The sequence below is a fragment of the Lagenorhynchus albirostris genome, chromosome 8 (genome assembly GCF_949774975.1).
Source record: "Lagenorhynchus albirostris chromosome 8, mLagAlb1.1, whole genome shotgun sequence".
In the NCBI taxonomy this organism is placed as follows: Eukaryota; Metazoa; Chordata; class Mammalia; order Artiodactyla; family Delphinidae; genus Lagenorhynchus; species Lagenorhynchus albirostris.
The window spans coordinates 53,984,333-54,003,468 of record NC_083102.1 but is presented as its reverse complement, the minus strand read 5'-3'; the positions used below and the strand labels follow the sequence as shown (position 1 = coordinate 54,003,468).

At 38.5% G+C, this 19,136-nt stretch overlaps 1 protein-coding gene across 1 annotated transcript in view; it reads right to left on the bottom strand.

Moving 5' to 3' along the window:
* Positions 1-14,339: 14,339 nt before the first annotated feature.
* Positions 14,340-19,136, bottom strand: part of PTTG1IP2 (PTTG1IP family member 2) — a 67,326-nt gene continuing 62,529 nt past the window's right edge. Inside the window, 1 exon segment of the mRNA XM_060156176.1 lies at positions 14,340-15,052. The gene's annotated coding sequence lies outside the window, so the exon portion shown is untranslated.

Below are 19,136 nucleotides of genomic sequence, written 5' to 3'. Positions count from 1 at the left end.
TTGAATCAGTTTCCAGTACTATCTCTGTTTTCTTATCATAAGCAAGTCCTTTCACTTGTCTTCATTTGTTTATTCATCAAATGCACATTGAGCACCTACTATGTCCTCGGCACTCTGCTAATGGCTGGATATACTGCAGTGAAAGAAGTGGAGCATGGTCACAACACCTACCTCCACAGAGCTTACAGACTAGTGGGGAAAAATAAAAGGTGACCCATTTTAAAATAGGGGAAGGACTGAGTGGTATGGATACCCCACAGCAGGGAGATTTCACCCTAATATGAGGGTCAGAGACATCCACTCTGAGCAATCACACCTAAACTGAGACCTGAAAGATCCATAGAGGCAGTCGGGGGGCAAACAGGAGCTCCTGGCAGAGGTATCAGCACTTGTGGGGGCCAGATGGCAAAGGCAGAATGTGGTGCACTCAAGAAACTGAAAAGGTAGTCTGAATATAGAATGGACATGAGATAAGGTTGGTGAATTCGACAAGGGCCAAAAAGTAGACACTTCAATAATCATACAGTAAAGACTCTGTATGCTTTAATTCCTATTAGAAATGTCAGACAACACTCATGGGAGTTTCTGTTCCTCCTGACAACCCACTAAAACAATAATGAATGGATTTTTTTTAAAGTAGAAATCCCCAAGCACATAGATAATAAAAGAAGAAACAGCACCAACACAATTTTGGAAGCTGGAAAAATTATGGTTGAGTAGTAACTCACCTGTCCATCCCAAGAAAGCTGAATCCTAAGCCAGCAGTTGGCAAGGCTGGAAGGCAACCTACTGAAAGTTTATAACTGACTGTCAAGACACCTAACCTTCTTTCTTCACTTTCTTCCCATACTTCTGACCAACAGATTGCCCTACAGTGAAACCCACAGTTGACAAGCCAACCATGTAAATTGAGCTTGCCCAAAGCTTTCTAGTGCCTCTCTTCTAGATATGGGCAGACAGTCAAGGATCTCTATAGACAGTTGATGGAATATTCTAATAAGAAAGACAGAGGCCAAAACAAACTAACATAGAAAAGCAACAAAGAAGAAATAAAGACTATGCAGGAGGAAAAAAATAACCTACTATTAATATCTTCAAAGATTCAAAAATAGTGAAATATTATAAGATATTGCAGTCATCAAACAAGAACCAGATGGTATTAGTGTTTTTAAAAGTAGCAGCCAGAGGGCAAAAATGAACTCTTGGATATTAAAAATATCACAGTATAAAAGAAAACTTCCAGTGAAAGTTTAAAATATAAAGTTCAGGAAACCTCCCAGGAAGTAAAACAAAAAGATAGAAAGAGAAGAAAAGATAAAAGATGAAAAAGGTACAGACTAGTCCAGGAAGTACAATATCTGAAAGTTCTGGAAAGAAAGAACAGAGAAAATGAAGGGGGGAAACTATCAAAGAACCAATTCAAGAAAATTTCCTACAATGAAAGGACATGACTTTCCAAATTAAAAGAGCCTATCGAGCTCCCAAGACAATGGATGTCTTGGAGCTACATTGAGACACATCACAAACCTACATTGAGACACATCATTATGAAATTGCAAACCCTGTGGACAAAGATAATATTCTAGAAACTTTCAGGAAAGAAAAACAGGATTCTAAAAAGAATCAGGTATCAGAATGGCTTCAGATTTCTCAACAGCTGCACTGGATGCTAGAAAATAGTAGAAGGAAATGATTTCTAATGTAGAGTTCCCCAGCCAAATTATTAATTAAGTGGGAGGGCAGAATATAGATTTTTTTTCAGACATGAAAGGTCAAAAACAGTATCTGACAGGTCCATTTCTCAGGGAGCTATGAGAGAATTTATTCAACTAAAATAAGAAAAGAGAAAATGGAATCCAGGGAATGGGATTCTGATACATGAGAAAGTCAGGGTGATGGTGAAGGGAAAATCTAAGACCACAGCTCCGAAGGAAGCCTAAAGATCAACCAATCTGCTGGACTGGAGCAGGGCAGATGCCCTGGAGAAAGATCACCAAGAAAATGACATGGATAGAATGACTGGCATTTAAAGAATGTTGAAGGAAGATTTCTTAAAACTGGGGGTGGGGCAATTTGGGAATGTATTGATGATAAGTATATATCAATACATAGATCAGTCTGCCCAGAGGTGAGCGTGATCTCCCACTTAGGAATTTATTTGGATGTCCAGACACATGACACAATGCATCCACCCATGACTATAAATAAAGTATACTTAGTACTAATACTAAGCTAGGGGTTCCCAGCAGGGAAAGGGCTCATGCAGGAGTTTGATGAGAAAATGACAAAGGATGAGGGGTGATTTGGGGCTTTCACTGTGGTTAAAAGGTGGAGCCAGCATGGTGGGGAATTACCCTAACATGGGCTAAAGTCTGCCCTGTTTGAAATTCCCATCAGCTCTTAGAGGTAAAGGCCTACACAAGTCTTCTCATCTTGGCTGCCCAGATGTGGGAAGATAGGGAAGAGGGATGGAGGTTGAAAGCTTCCAATAGTCAAATATCAAAAATGGAGTTAAGCCTCTTTATTACAAAAACCAAGTTACAGGGGGGAAAAGTTATTAACTCAAAAAAAAAGTTATAAAGAAAAAGTATTTGTAGCATAGTATTCTTTGGCTCAGATGTGAATAACATTTACAAAGTCATATCAGTGTAACTACTGAAGGCAACATAGTTAAGTCATGGCCATGTTGAGAAGATGAGGAATAAAAAGTGTTTATGTATGTGGTGGGTATCATAGGGTTTCATGAAAATAAGCTAAATCTTCATCTTCTAGAGTGGAAGTCACTGAAATTTTTTTAAAATAGCAATGTAAACAAATTCTTTTGAGATACGGAGATAATCCCAAAAGAATCAGGTAAAATAGTTGATAGCGGTTGCCCCCGGGGAGGCTGAAGCACGAGAAATAGTGAACAGTGCTGTAGGAGAGGGTATGCTGGAGGAATGCTGTTTTGTTTGTTTGTAACAAGCCTGCCAGTATAACTTCTCAAACATATATAATTAAATTGCCCCCCAGATTTGACTTTATCTTAAAGGCAATAGGGAGCTACCCATCACCTTGGAGCTCTAAGCAATGAGGCTCTGAGCATGATAGTGAGATCAGATTTGCATTTTATTAAGATTACTCTTGGGGCCTCCCTGGTGGCGCAGTGGTTAAGAATCCGCCTGCCAATGCAGGGGACATGGGTTCGAGCGCTGGTCTGGGAAGATCCCACATGCCCATGCACCACAACTACTGAGCCTGCACTGAGCCCACGAGCCATAACTACTGAGCCCGTGTGCCACAACTACTGAAGTCCGTGCGCCTAGAGCCCGTGCTCCACAACAAGAGAAGCCACCGCAAGGAGAAGCCTGCGCACCACAACAAAGAGTAGCCCCTGCTCACCACAACCACAGAAAAGCCCACGTGCAGCAACGAAGACCCAACGCAGCCAAAAATAGAAAATAGAAAAAAGATTACTTTTGTTACTTTGTGGAGAAGTAGAGGAAGGAAAGAATGGACACAGTGGTGTCTATAAGGAAGCTTAGCTAGTCTAGCCTGGAATCTAGACAGGAAATTGGCCTGGACTCAGGTATGGCAACAGGGGTAGGTAGAAGTATGCAGATTGCGACTGATTGGATTGTGGGATGGAAGAGGGAGGACTCAAGATTGATACACACTGCATTTTCTGGTTTGAACAATGGGTGAGTGGGGAGCCGTTTATTAAAATAGGAAATTCAGAAGAGGAGCAGGTTTGGATGAAGTAGAATGATTTTAGCATTGGATATTCAATAGCTGAATGGCTATAAGGCCATTGCAGATACAGCCTGGAGCTCAGGAGAGAAAGCCAGGCTGGTGATGGAGATTTGGAATCAGCAGCATAGAAATGACAATTGAAGTCCTGGGAGTGGGTGAGATTGTTCAGGGAGTGGGCGTAGAGTAACCAGCATCAAAGACAGAGACTGAACTAATATAAACAAGGGAAGGGGAAGAGCAGTCAGCAAAGGGGAGTAAAAGGGAGTAGGCAGAGAGGCAGTAGAAAGTTCTGTGTACTACAGAAGTCAGGCTGGAGAATGTTCAACAGTATCCAAGGAGCCGAAAGGGAACACATACACTGGAGAGGCAAAGAGGAGGGACTGTTAGTAACCGTGACAAGAGCAGTGTCTGTGAAGCAGTGGGGCAGGTTGAAGAATACATGGGAGCCAAGGCACTCATTTTAATCACTGTTTAAAAGATAATAACAGGAAATTTTCTTGAGTGCTTTTTATGGGTGGGATACTGAATTAGGTACTTAACCTACTTTATCTCATTTAATTCTCAAAACAACATCATCTCTACAAAATGGATGCTACTGTTGACAACCACATTTTTCAGATGAAGCACCTAAAGTTTAAAGAAGTTAAGTAGTTACTCAAAAGGACAGAGACAGTAAGCAGACAGTCTGGAATTTGATCTCAAAGAGCCTGACTCCAGATTGTACACTCTTAAACACTGCACTATACCCTCTAAATGATCTGCCAAAGAAAACATTATCACTCATCTATTCAACACACCTGCTGTGTGCCAGGCACTATTCCAGGTGTTGGTGATCCAACAGTGTACAAGACAACGCTCCTGCCCTCATAGATCTTACTTTCTAGTGGAGGAGATAGATAGTAAACAAATTTTAAAATGCATGTGTACTTTCAGTGTTTAGTGTAATGAATACCAAGAGATGACTCTGGAGAGTGGCTAGAGAGGAGAGCAATTTTAGGTCACAGGCCTTCCTGAGATGACATTTTGGCAAAAACCTAAACGAATTCAGGGACTGAGGCAGGAGAAGATGCATTCCAAGCTGAAGGAGGCGGAAGTACCACAATCCTGAGATGGGGGCGGGGACAGGGGGGCGCAGAATGAGTGAGGGGGAAATTGGTAGGTCAGATAGTTGTTAAGGAAGGTGGGGCTGCATCATGCTCAGCCTCAGAGATAAGAGTTTAGCTGTTGTTTTGGGAGTGATAAGAAGTCAGGAGGATTTTGAGCAGGATAATGACAAACTCTGACTCACATTATATTGATATTAGCTTGCAATAAAGCCCGGACTTTGGATTCTATGACCATCACCCTTTCCATATTCTCTAGAATTGAGATGCTATGTGGCTACTGAGCCCTTGAAATGTGACCAGTCCAAACTGAGATGTGCTCTAAATGTTAAATGCACACCAGATTTCAAAGACTTAGTACCAACAAAAGAATGGTATAGCTCTCATGGCCAAATTTTACATTCATTATATGTTGATACGATAACATTTTAGATATATTGGGTAAAATATAATATTCAAATTAATTTCACCTATTCTTCTTACTTTTTTTAAAAAGATGTGGCTACTAGAAAATTTTTAATTACTATTTATGTGGCTCATATTTCTTTCGGATAGCACTGGTCTAGACAACTTCCCTTCTGCTTTTGGCTTCAGCATGTTATAAAGAAAATGACATAACTTGTGTAGGGCTCTTTGAGTTTTCTTAAGGAAACATATTATGTAACAACAAGACAAATTATCGAGGATGATAGTCGGCCAAAAAATGTACTGTTCTTTATAGGCCAAAGATAACGTTATTGACTTGATCGTGGTTTTGTGTTGTTTTTCCAACAGTGCTGATGAGTTTACACAAAGTCTTCTGTAATGTTTCTCTCCCTACCCATTCCACCCCCTCCTTGTGCTCTCTTACGACCGAAACAGCATGTTTTTGAAATACCTGGCCCAGGTTAAGAATGCAGTTCTCAGTCATGGAAATTTTTCCCTGTGCAAAGCATTCAGTCTTGTATAGGTTTGAACCTCAGCTTATTTAACATGATATTCTAATTATCTGGTCCACTCAAGCAAGCAGATTCCAAATATCAGTGATTATATCTGTAATCATAGTTATAGAATACTTTGGCTCTTTTATATTTAATTCTAAATATGGTCAATTAGAATGTACTATTTAGGACTTCCCTGGTGGCGCAGTGGTTAAGAATCCGCCTGCCAATGCAGGGAACACGGGTTCGAGCCCTGGTCCAGGAAGATCCCACATGCCGCGGAGCAACTAAGCCCGCGCACCACAACTACTGAGCCTGCGTTCTAGAGCCCACGAGCCACAAGTACTGAGCCTGCCTGCCACAACTACTGAAGCCCGCACACCTAGAGCCCGTGTTCCATAGCAAGAGAAGCCACCACAATGAAGAGCAGCCCTTGCTCGCCACAACTAGAGCAAGCCCATGCACAGCAACAAAGACCCAACACAGCCAAAAATTAATTAATTAATTAATTATTTTTAAAAGGGGAAGGACACCTAATTAACTCATCAAGATGAGAGATTACTAAAAATAATCTTGATGATATATTACCATGTAATTTTTGGTATATAACTGAGAAGAATTCAAAGAACTGAGTCCCATTGCTATCACAAAACTCCATCAGGGACTTCCCTGGTGGTCCAGCAGTGAAGACTCTACACTCCCAATGCAGGGTGCCCGGATTCAATCCCTGGTCAGGGAACTAGATCCCACATGCATGCCTCAACTAAGGACCCCACAAGCTGCAACTAAAGATCCCACATCCCGCAACTAAAAGAAAAAAGATCCTGCACGCAGCAACGAAGATCCTGCATGCCACAACTAAGACCCTGCACAGCCAAATAAATAAATAAATATTAAAAAAAAAAAAAAACTCCATCATTCCTATTTACTTATTTAGGTGAAGAGCTTCTCAGCACCTCTATTTGCCAAATCATACATTCAACATTGACACTAAATCCTGTATATTTATCCCTGGATACATGGGGGAGAAAGGCTTTACTCATGTCATTAAGATCTGCAATTCCAATACAATTTTACATTTTATGTTTAATAATTATTCATCAGTATTTGCAATATATTTATGATGTTTTGAGAAATTGTGCAGAATTTTCTAACACTTAGAACCTTATGATCACAGGAAATTTTAAATTATTTCCCTATTTCTGTTGCATAGAAGTATGTTATTCATGAAATACTTTAAAGTATAAAATATATATTAGGAAATGGAATGGAAATACAATTTCAAGAAGAAAAACGAACAAAGAAGAACTTATTTTTGTGTATTTTAAAAGTATTATGGGGCATCAAATTGTTATAATATTTAGATTCTACTGGATAGATTCAAATAGAGATGTGACAGTTTATTTTTAAATGTCATTATTCATAATGTACTGGAATATATATATATATATATATGTAACCTAACATGATAAAAATTTTAGGCATCAACTTAAAAATGTGGTGAGGAATGTATTACTTCTTAAAATATTTTAGGAGTACTTGAATGAACATGTCTGGAGACAATGAAAGGAGAAAATTGTGTTAGACAAGAAAATGATGAAGGAAAGAACAGGCCAGCTGTTGAGACTGACTGCACAATGAAATATGATGACAAAGGACCTGTCTCCTCACATTTGCTTTTGTGTCCTTTATTAAAGAGAAAGATCTAACGAGAATGATTGAATGGACATTGTGAAAGAGGAAGAGAAGTTCAAGATGGAAAAAGAAATTGTAACAGTGTACCCATCTCTTTGGCAGCCAACAGAAGGTGGTGAGACTAGCAAGGATTTGAGTCCACCAGGACTGACTCAGAATTCTGACTCTGCCAGTATTAATGATGTGACCATGGCATGATGCTTAACCCACCTCATCTGTATAATGGGCATAAAGCGATTTACCACATAGGGTTAAATTTCATAAATTTCAATGTCAAGTGCTTTGCATAGAGTCAAGCATAGCCATACATAAATAGTGGCTATTTTAATTATTATGTAGCTGTGGGCCTTGGAGCAACTTATCCTACTTAAGTCTCACTTTCCTCCTCCATAACACAGGAATAATAACATCAGCCTCCTAGGATTACTATGAGGATTAAATTGATAATAAACCTGAGAGCACTTATAACACAAAGAAGGCATTCAATAAATATCAGTTCTTTCCGCACCCCTTCCTTCTAGCTTCCTATTGATTTAGACAATCCTATGGTACACCTGATGGGACGTGATGAAAAAGAGTCTAATTCCAAATACCTGTTTCTAGAATAGTACATTACTTTTATTGTGTCTACTAATAAAAAGACTAAAACTGAAATGATTCTCTTTCTTGTTAAGAGACCAGGGTCTCATATTACAAATGACTCTGTCCTTGTGGATATGACCTTTCTGTTTTACTAGCAAATCTCATTAATGACAAAATTATTTTCCTGAAGTTGTGGAAGATAAATATACTGCTGATCTATGACCATGTAATCAATCCTCTCACAAAGAGGACTGCCTCACAAAGAAAAAATTCTTTCCAAGTGTTTCCTTTTCTCTCATGAGTGAAAGGACAAAGCATTTATTAATCTATGGGAATAAACACTGTTGATTAATGTGATTCACATATTTTGAACGGTACCAAGTATGCCCTCTCTTTGCAGCTTTGTGTACGAAACAAAGCCTGGTTTAAGATGAGCTAGGATGCCCGGGAGGGAGTCAGGGAACCAAGTTTCACTGAACAGGCAGGAAATATGTCTAAAGCCACTTCCTCCATTTTAATCTGTGGGATAATTTGGTTCTTTTCAGAAATAATCTGAATAGTTGCTGTCCCTGTTGAAGAGAGGGGTGTAATGACTCTGAATAGTAGTCCAAATGCATAGGAAGGCCCTATATCAGCCAGGATCCCAGCAAGAAACAGATGGCACACTCCAAAGGAGTGAAAGAAGTATCGCTGAACCCGGATAATGGCTATGTGGGCATCTATTATACTAGTTTCTCTATATATGTCTATGTTTGAAATTGTCTACAGTAAAATATATGAAAACAGAGGCGTGTAAAAGAGGGACTGATGGGGCTTCCCTGGTGGCACAGTGGTTGAGAGTCCGCCTGCCGATGCAGGGGACACGGGTTCATGCCCCGGTCCGGGAAGATCCCACATGCCGCGGAGCGGCTGGGCCCGTGAGCCATGGCCGCTGCGCCTGCGCGTCCGGAGTCTGTGCTCCACAACGGGAGAGGCCACAACAGTGAGAGGCCCGCGTACCACAAAAAAAAAAAGAGGGAATGATGAAAGTGATTTACAAAGGTGTGGGCAGAGGTTAAAAGAAAACAAGGGAAGGCGATATCTCCCTCTTTTCCCTCCATACCCCTTCCCTCTCACCCGCACCGGACTGCAAGAGTGGCAGGTGCTACCAGCCGCAGGCTTGAAGGAGCAAGGGAGAGGGACCAGCTCTGGGCACCCAAGGAGACCTGTAGCTGTAGAAAAGGGCCACCATCAGGAATTGTGGCCTTGGGTGGAGGAACGCAGACACCGTTAACCAAGTACATAAATTTGTGAAGCCCAGTGCAAACTGAAAAATCAAGAAAAAAATGTAATTAAAGGTCCTGAAATATAAAACTTTAGCTTTTCTTCCACAGTCTTTCTTTCCCTCTCACTTGACTGGTCATGTTTTAAATTTTTTCCATTTAACACCATTTAAAGTAAAGAAAAGAATTAAAAGTTTAAATTATCAGCACAAACTTTACCACTTACATTGTGCAATGTCAGTTTTAAATGCAATATAAGAGCATTTAACTTGTATGCAGCAGAATCACCAAAATTATCCAATTCACATTTCAAAGTTCATACATAACATATGCATTTGTTTTCTTGCTGGAACAGTGGAAACACCCCTCAGAACTAACTCAACTATTCCATTTAACTTCTTTATACACACACATTGTACCAACCCTGTCTGCCTTTGGCTTACTAATGAGTAAAGAGGGACTGAAAGGAAAAGGAACTATGGATTGTCCTGTCCTCCCTTTCCTTCTATGGCATCATTTTTAGTGTAAGTGGTTGGCTAATATAGGGACGTAACATGAGTAAGAAAGGATATGATAGAGTTCCTTGGTTAGTTGGGTTTCTTAGCATGCCACAGCCTTTTGTTTGTTTGTTTGTTTGTTCTGGTTCAAGTGGAAGGAGAGGCATTTCGGGCTTAATCAGTCGCAGAGGTTTACCTTGACTTTGCTCTGAGTCTCAGTGAACTCCCAAGTGTCATGGATGCACAGGAATGCTATGCCCGTGGAGCACTGGAAATGCTGTATGCAAATGGGGCAATCAGAAATGGCATAACGTGTATCACGTGTATCTCCTCTTTAGTAATCAGACTTTACTAACGAAACACACATTCAGAGATAAAATTAAGAATTTCAAAATGGTGTCAGCAAAGCATTAAATCAAATGCAGGACCCCTCTGAGTATGGGGCCCTATTGACTGCAGAGGTCACACACCCATGAAAGCTGCCCTGCTGCCAACCCATGGTCAGGCAAGGAAGAAGCCAGGAGAATTAATGTTCTTTCCTTCAGTCCTCCCACCTCCTGCACCACTTACAATAGGTCTTCGTACATGTGAGATATAACAGAAAATATACATATATTGGTCTCTACCCCTAGTTCATGGTACAGAGCTCCTAAAACACTTGTAATTTCCTAAGTGATAAGAGCTTAGGAGCATCTTTTGCTCTAAAATTTGGTCTTTGACCCCAGTTCCTGACACCGATCTCCTAAATCCTTTGGAATTTCCTGGATGATAGCAATGTCCTTTGTTCTAAGAAGGTGACTCTTTTTTTTTTTTAAAACAACTCTGAATTTTTTTTAAATAAATTTATTTATTTATTTTTGGCTGCATTGGGTCTTCATTGCTGTGCAGGCCTTTCTCTAGTTGTGGTGAGCGGGGGCTACTCTTCGTTGCGGTGCATGGGCTTCTCATTGTGATGGCTTCTCTTGTTGTGGAGCACGGGCTCTAGGTGCATGGGCTTCAGTAGTTGTGGCATGAAGGCTCAGTAGTTGTGGCTCGTGGGCTCTAGAGTGCAGGCTCAGTAGTTGTGGTGTACAGGCTTAGTTCTCTGCGGCATGTGGGATCTTCCCGGACCACGGCTCGAACCCGTGTCTCCAGCGTTGGCAGGAGGATTCTTAACCACTGCACCACCAGGGAAGGCCCTAAAAAGTTGACTCTTGGTGGGCTCTTGGATGGGGCCTGGTCACCAGAAAGACCAAGCCATGATTAGAAGCTTGGAATTTTCAGCTCACCTCCCATTCTCTAGAGAGGGGAGAAGGGCTGGAAATGGAATTAATGGTCCATCATGCCTACATGATGGGGCCTCCATAAAAATCCCAAAATATGAGGTTCTAGAAAGCTTCTATTCTAAGTTGTTGAATACGTGGAGGTGCTGGGAGATGGAGCATTGGGAGAGGGCATGGAAGCTCCGTTCCCCTTTCCACATGCTTTGCCCTTCATATCTCTTCCATCTGGATGTTCATCTGTATCCTTTATCATACCCTTTAATAAACTGGTAAACATAAGTGTTTCCCTGAGTTCTGTGAGCTATTCGAGCAAATAATCGAATCTAAGGAGGTCACGGGAATCTCTGATTTGTAGCCAAGTTGAACACAAGTTGTGGGTAACCTGGGGACCTACTACTTGCGATTGGCATCTAAAGTGGTGGGGAGGGGGGCAGTCTTGTAGGACTGAGTCCTTATCCTGTGGCATCTGATGCCATCTCCAGGTAGATAGTGTCAGAATTGAGTTACACTGTAGGACACCTAGCTGGTGTCTCAGAAAACCCACATGTCTGGTGTCAGAAGTGTTGTGAGTGTGGCAGTAGTGTGAGAACAAAACAGATATGCAGGAGAAGTGTAGGTTTTGCCTACACAGTACACAATTAGCGCTTGGTAAAAGTGAGAAATTATTATTATGCAATGGCTCGAAATATAGCACTTATACACATTTGGGCAATATTGAAGTTGTAACATTTCTGCAACAGATGAAGACTATGATCCATTAGTTTTTACTATGTATAATTTTACAAAAACTATGATTATGAATGGGTGGATCTTTCCACGTTTAATCTCTAGCCAAAGATAAGTATTGTGAAGTTTTCATTAACAAAACACAGTCACTTCTGAACTTTTCTCACCAAAAAGCAGAGGTACACCTTACCTTTTTATACCTTGCAGATAAATTGTCCTACTCCACCATTCCCAAACATTGAGGAAAGATTTTTTTCTCTTTAACCTTGGTCAATTTATACACTAACATAAGGAGATTAGATGGAATACCAGATCCCACTGAGCAAGTAGCTAGGTGGGGCTCTTTTCTCTTTAAAGGCAACTTTAGATTAGAATCAAGTGTGAATAAAATAAACAGTTTAGAAAATGTTAGAGAGGTTTGGTCGTCAGTCTTTCTTACTTCTAGAGGTCAAGTTGAAATAAAATAGTAAGAGTCAGACTTTCTGCATTCCTGTGCATATCCAAGCAAGCCCATCACACAACCTCACTAATTTCCATGTCCTCATCCACAGAAGAATCATGTGGAAAGTGCTGCCCAGCCGCACTCCTAAGGTTCTTGTGAGGATTTTAAAAGATTTTTTGTTCGTTAAAAATATCCTGAGAAACAAAAGCACTCTACAAATGCAAAAAAAAATTTATTCAAATAACTTTCTTCTTACCCAATTTCTTTTTTGCACATCATTCAATAGCAGGTAGACTGGCTTATCTGTCAGGAACAACAGTCCTGAATTAATCCCATTCACGTCTTTGAAGTGTTCTTACCAGTATCTGTAAGAAAAAAATCATACTTGATTAACCAAATAGTGTTCTTTAATGTTCATTATAAATAAATGGTGTCTGGTCAATAACAGGTTCTCAATAAAAATTTGTTGAATGAATTCGGAAGTTCTATAACGTAAACCATTTGACATGATTTTACTCCCAAGGCTGTTAAAAGTCAAAACAATGGCTAAAACAATTTAGTTACTAGGGAGACCTAATTTTCATGTAGAGAGAGTTGAATAATAACAAGAACCAGAGCCTTGCAGTAAACACTCTTCTTCTGGCCGACTTGATCACTGTGGTGACTGTCCAGCATGAATGTGTAATAGCAACATATTTATTTAGTATTTCTGTTTAAAAAAACAGTGAATGGTAAAAGTAAAAATCTGAAATGGTATCAAACTCTTAATTGAAACATATTACAGCATAACGTTGGCAAAAAAAAATGCACGTGGATTTCATAAACTCTGTGAATAAGCAGGACATTTGTAATGTGAACAGTGGAAGAAGAAGGGAGAAAAGGGTCAAAGGAGTCATTATAGATTCAAGATATTGGTAAATGCTGTCTATAATTCATATAGAAGGCTGAGAAAGGAAACAGGGATTCTTTGTGTTTTATTTCTTTGGTTTTTTAACATCATATTAGCAGAGACTTTCTACCATCTGTCTTTCTTCAATATTTGTCTCAACATTTTGCTATTTGTTAGCATTTTTCTTTCTTTAAACAGTTTTATTGAGATACCATTCTCACATACCACATAATTCACCCATTTGGAGTGTACAGTCCAATGGTTTTTAGTATATTCACAAGATTGTACAACCACTACCACCATTTAATTCCAGAATATTTTCACCACCCCTAAAGAAGCCCCTACCTATTAGCAGTCACTCCCCATTTCCACCCCTTCCCCCAGGACAACCATTAGTTTACTCTCTTACCTCTATAAATTTGCCTATTCTGGACATTTCACACAGATGGAATCATACAATATGTGGTCTTTTGTGATTGGCTTCTTTCACTTAGATAATGTTTTCAAGGTTCATTCTGTTGCAGGATGTATCTGTGTTTCATTTCTCTTTGTTGCTGAGTAATATTCCATTGTGTGGAAATACCACATTTTATTAATTCTTTCATCAAGTAATAGACATTTGGGTTGTTTTCATTTTAAAGCTGTTTTGAATAATACTGCTGTGAACCTTCGTGTGCAAGTTTTTGGGAGTATACATCTAAGAGTGGAATGGCTGGGTCATATAGCAGCACTGTGCCAACTTTTTAAATCAACTTTTAAAAATTTGAGATACAATTCACATACCACAAAATCCACCATTTTAAAGTGTACACTTTACTGGGTTTTAGTATATACACAAGGCTATGCAACCATCATCAACATCTAATTCTAGAAAAATTTCACCACTGCAAATAATGTACACATTACCCTTGAATTAACATTGGATCAGTAAGCCTAGATGCCTCTGATCTTTCTTTTGCCTTGGAAAAATGATTTAAAACACATTGTCATTTTTATTAAAATCAAAATTTCAAGTGGGTATTTGAAAAATAAGCACACTGACTTTCTAAAATAATGGGTTTATTGAGATGTAATTCACATACCATAAAATTCATACGTTTAAAGTGTACAATTTAGTGGTTTATAGTACATTCACAAAGTTGTGCAATCATTACCACTGTCTAATTCCAGAACATTTTCATCGTGCCAAAAAGAAACCCTTTACCCACTACCAGTCATTCCCCATTCTCCCCTTCCTCTAGCCTCTGGCAACCACTAATTTACTTTCTGTCTCTGTAGATTTTCCTATTCTGGACTATGTTTAACTTTCTGAAGTGTAAAAAAGAATTTTTATACCATTGTCCATTAACCACTTCTTTGAAGCATAAATCATTTGGCTACACACACGTGCATTCACACATACACATGCACACACACCTATTGTTTTTGTCACTACTGACATTTTCGCACCTCCATCCCACTTTGTTGTACTCACAGGTGAGCTCAGCACCTGTTAAAATACCAAAGTGGGGAAAATACAAGCAGCATATGGCAAATTATTGGTATCCTCAATAGAGAGATTTACTCATCTCTCCAGTGACCATATAATTACAAACTAAAACAAGATAATTTTTCTTTTTTAATATATTTATTTATTTTTGGCTGTGTTGGGTCTTCGTTGCTGTGCGCGGGCTTTCTCTAGTTGTGGTGAGCGGGGGGGCTACTCTTCGTTGCGGTGCGCAGGCTCCTCATTGTGGTGGCTTCTCTTGTTGCGGAGTACGGGCTCTAGGCACACGGGCTTCAGTAGTTGTGGCATGTGGGCTCAGTAGTTGTGGTTCGTGGGCTCTAGAGTGCAGGCTCAGTAGCTGTGGTGCATGGGCTTAATTGCTCCGCGGCACGTGGGATCTTCCGGGAGCAGGGCTCGAACCCATGTCTCCTGCATTGGCAGGCGGATTCTTAACCACTGCACCACCAGGGAAGTCCAAAACAAGACAATTTTTAAATCAAAAACACCTCTTCCAAAAGATAATCTAAACACTATAATACCCAGAATTGCTGAGGATGTAAACAAAGAGGCACTCTCATACACTGTCAATTGGAATTTAAAGTTTTATAACACTTCTCAAGCCCAATTTGGCCACATGTGTCAAAAACCTTTAACATATGTGTCTTTTTGACCCAGAAATTCCACTTTAAGGGATTTATTATTAGGAAATTATCTTAGGAACCCTTAAAGATGTGTGTGTGTGTGTGTGTGTGTGTGTGTGTGTGTGTGTGTGTAGGGTTGTTCATTATCTCATTGATATTTAAAATATCAGAAAACAGGAAAAAATTCTAAATATTTTTTAAGAGAAAGAGGTTAGTTACTTAGCTTACCAAAGAGCCATATGATCAATTACCAAGCTGCTGATAAAAATTATATTGAGGACCAGTGATGAACAGTGGATTTTAAATAAAAACCACATCATCATTTACATTAGCACCCCGCAAAATGAAATACTTAGGTATAAATCTAACAAAATATGTACAAGAGCTATTTGAGAATAACTCCCAAACTCTAATGAATGAAATCAAATAAATGGAGAGATAGTCTGTGTTCCTGAATAGGAAGAGTCAGTATCATCAAGATGTCAGTTCTTCCCAACTTGATTTATAGATTCATTGCAATCCCAATCAAAATCCCAACAAGTTCATGTGTGGATATTGGCAAACAGATTCTAAAGTTTATATGCAGAGGGAAAAGATACAGAATAGCCAGCACAGTATTGAAGAACAAAGTTGGAGGACTAATACTATAGATTTCAAAACTTACTACAGTAAAGCTACAGTAATTAAGACTGTGTGAAATTGGCAAAAGAATAGACAAATAGATCAGCGAAACAGAATAGACAGTCCAGAAATAGACTCACATAAATATAGTCAACTGATCTTTGACAAAGAAGCAAAGGCAATACAATAGAGCAAAGACAGTCACTTCGACAAATGGTGCTGGAACAACTAGACATCCACACACAAAAAATGAATCAAGACATAGACTTTAGGCCCTTCACAAAAATTAATTCAAAATGGATCACAGACCTAAACATAAAATGCAAAATTATAAACTCCTATAAGATAACATAGGAGAAAACCTAGGTGGCTTTTCTGATACACAAAAGGCACAATCCATTAAAGAAATAATTAATACTGGATTTTATTAAAATTAAAAACATTTGCTTTGTGAAAAATGATGTCAAGATAATGAGAAACAAGCCACAGACAAGAGAAAATATTTATGAAAGACACAACTGATAAAGAACTGTTATACAAAATATACAAAGAATTCTTAAAATACAACAATAAGAAAACAAACAACCCAGTTAAAAAATGGGCCGAAGAATTTAACAGACACCTTGCCAGAGAAGATATACAGATGGCAAATAAGCTATGAAAAGATGCTTCACATCATATGTCATTAGGGAAATGCAAATTAAAACAACAACGAGATAGCACTACGCATCTATTTAGAGTGGCCAGAATGTGGAACACTTACAACGCCAAATGCTGGCAAGAATGTGAAGCAACAGGAACACTCATTCATGCTGGTGGGAATGCAAAATGGTACAGCCACTTTGGAAGACAGTTTGGTGGTCTCTTACAGAAGTAAACCTACTCCTACTATATCATCCATCAATCATGCTCCTTGGTGTTTATCCAAAGGAGTTGAAAGTAAATGTCCATACAAAAACCTGCACATGGATGTTTATAGCAGCTTTACTTATAATTGCCCAAACTTGGAAGCTACCAAGATGTCCTTCAGCATGTGAATGGATAAATAAACTGTGGTACATCCAGACAATCGAATAGTATTCTGCAATAAAAAGAAATGAGCTATCAAGCCACGAAAAGACATGGAGGAACCTTAAATGTATATTACTAAGTTAAAGAAATTAACCATATAAGTTAACTATTTATATTTGTTCTCTATGTAATATTGTATTTTAATTTTTAAAATATTATGCAACTTAGCAATAAATACTTTTATAGTTAAAAAATGCCACAAAAGTGGCAATGAATTTTTTTTAAACTCTGAAATATTACAAGATAAATAACATAAATCTTGTGAAAGAGGAAAGGCTTCATCTTTCACTTTGTCAAAAAGTAGTTACTAAAAAGCAACCAGAGGTTTCAAGAGGGAAAAAAAGGAAAATAAGTCCTTATGTACCCTTTTGCCATGGCATTGACCTACAGGAAGAACTGAGGAAGACTGTCAGTCTTTTTAAAACGACGCAGCCCCCGCGGTAAAGACTATTCAAGCGATTTTATGTGTTCTCGGAGGAAGTCTTTGAACTAGGGATTCTTCCCTGAGAAAGTTCCTTTTTCAATCACCAAATAGAAAGGAACCCTTTCTGAAGATTGTCTTGGAGGATTAGATGTCTGTGGGGAGGGAGGGATGGATAGATGGATGGATGGATGAATTGATAGGTGGATGGATGGGCAGATGGACAAGTGGACAGATGGACAGATGGATGGATGGATGGAGGGATGGACAGATGGACAGACACAGGGATAGATGGATGATGAATGGATGGGTGGATAGGTGGGTGGATGGGTGAATAGAAAGCATAGCTGTTGACTACATGAAAACATGGAATAGTCTCTAGAAATGTTACTCCCTTAATAATTTACAGTTAATTACATAATTAAATCAACAAATAATTATTGAAAGCCAACTGCTGGACACTGCATTTGGCAAGGTCCCTGAAGTACATGTCCTTGACCTCATGAAGCATTCAAACTAGAGGCAGAGACAAAGAGCATGCAAATTAATACATCAATTATTAAAAATTATGAAAAGTACTTTCAAGAGAATTATCATTATCATCCTAATTTTTAATTCCATTAAATTAGAAACAAGTTAGAGGTGCCAATTCCTTCTTACAGGAGGAACATTGGCCACCACAGAGAGAGGGGGACCTAAGATCACATTTTAAAAATGTGAATATTGGCCAAGTTGCTTGACCTCTGGGCCAACTTTGCTGCTGCCAAAAAAAAAAAAAAAAAGTGAGAAAGATAAATTTAATTCACATTTGTATTTGAAGATCAACTAAAAAAGTGCACTGCATATAAAATATATTGCATATATATCAACTCAGAAATATTTATTATAACTGAAATTTTAAAATATTTTTATTAAATATATCTCTTTTCACTTTGTATATCTATAATATCTAACTCTTGGAATTATTTTTAAAATACTGCTACCATACTTAAAAGTATTCAATCACTATTGTATTAAGCTGCCCTCTGCTGGCTTTTAATTTAGTATATATCTTTAACTACATTAGTATCTGATGTGAAGTATATTTAAGGTACTGTAGTTTGTTTAGTACCATATTAATTCCTACTTTCTAAATGTACTTATTTGGCAGAGGCTTTGAAATTTTCATTTAATAAAAATAGACACTGGCTAATGTCTAGAACAGGGAAAAACAGTTAGAAAATTCATGAAGCAGAGTTTCTACATCCAGTGCAATGAATCATCACTTATTAGCATTGTTTCTCTTATTATCATTATAGTACAGGAGTGACTGATATGAGCCTCAATCATAAAGCACAGAATATAACAATCAAAAATGCCTGAAAACTAAAATACATTTATTAAGTAATGGTCCCTCATACATACTAAAGGCTCTCGTATCACACAATACAGTTAGCCTTGGCAATGAACGTATAGAATATTCTCATTAATGAATTGGCTAAATGTTTGTCACTGCCCCAAATAATTTTATAGAGCTGTCTTTTAACTTCCTGCCAAAGATAAACGTGATGTACCTGTTGAAAAGATACTTTTGGTCAAACCAGTCTCGTCTTTTGATAATAAAATGGAAACTGTCAATCACTTTTGTTTTATTTTGTTGAACTTTCTCTAGTATAATGATTGTAATGTACAAAATGACCTTGATTACAAGAACAATATATTTAACCATAAGTGTTTGAAAGTTAGAGTATCATTCAAATTTTCCTATTATTATTCTTTTTAGATAAGGCAAGATCTATTTGGACAC